This window comes from Mastomys coucha, unplaced genomic scaffold (genome assembly GCF_008632895.1).
Source record: "Mastomys coucha isolate ucsf_1 unplaced genomic scaffold, UCSF_Mcou_1 pScaffold5, whole genome shotgun sequence".
Taxonomy (NCBI): Eukaryota; Metazoa; Chordata; class Mammalia; order Rodentia; family Muridae; genus Mastomys; species Mastomys coucha.
In genome coordinates, this window is record NW_022196911.1 from 67,423,896 (window position 1) to 67,424,741 (window position 846).

General features: G+C 42.2%; 1 pseudogene; it reads left to right on the forward strand.

The window, feature by feature from the left end:
- The first annotated feature begins 601 nt into the window (after positions 1–601).
- On the forward strand, positions 602–718 carry LOC116079470 (annotated as a pseudogene).
- Positions 719–846: the final 128 nt, after the last annotated feature.

Here is an 846-nt window from a genome sequence, read left to right on the forward strand (position 1 = left end):
AAGGGCCTATGGAGCTGAGGGGTTTGCAGCCCCTTAGGACGAACAACAATATGAACTAGTACCCTCAGAGCTCCCAGGGTCTCAGCCACCAACCAAGGACTGCACATGGTGGGTCTGATTGTTCTGGCAGCATGTGTATAGTAGAGAATTACAAATTCGATCATCAATAGGAGGAGAGGACCTCGACCCTGTGAAGGTTCTGTGCCCCAGTGTAGGGGAATGCCAGGGCCAATAAGTGGGAGAGAGGGTGAGGTGGCAGGCATGGGGAGGGGGAAGGCAACAGGGTTTGTTCTTGTTGTTTTTGTTTGTTTGTTTGTTTGTTTGGAGAGGAAACTGGGAAAGGAGAAATTTACATGTAAATAAAGAAAATGTCTAAAAAAAAAAAAAGTCACTCTAACCAAAGCAGACACTGTGTATTGCAACATGTCAGCCTATCAAGGTACTTCAGTGAAATAGCAAAAATCACAGACTCCCATGTACGAAGGAGACAGTAGCTCAGAGACGTTAAGCAAATTGTACAAAATCACACAGCTGATTGTAATGTAACCACTATAGAAGTCAATATGGAAGTTTCTGAGGGGAAAAAAAAACCTAAAAATTTGTGTTATGTGAAAGGGGAGTAAGTCAGCACACTCCTTCACAAGAATGGACGAGGCCCTTAGGCCTAATAACATGCAGACCAGTAATACATTGCCATGGTGTCTAACCACTGTCTTTTGGAAGGTGAGATGCAACCCCTACAAGTTGTCCTGACTGCCACATGTGATGTGGCAAGTCTCTTCTTCCATCTGAAATAAATACATGTTTTTAAAAAGCTAAAAATACAAAAAAAAAAAAAAAAAAAAA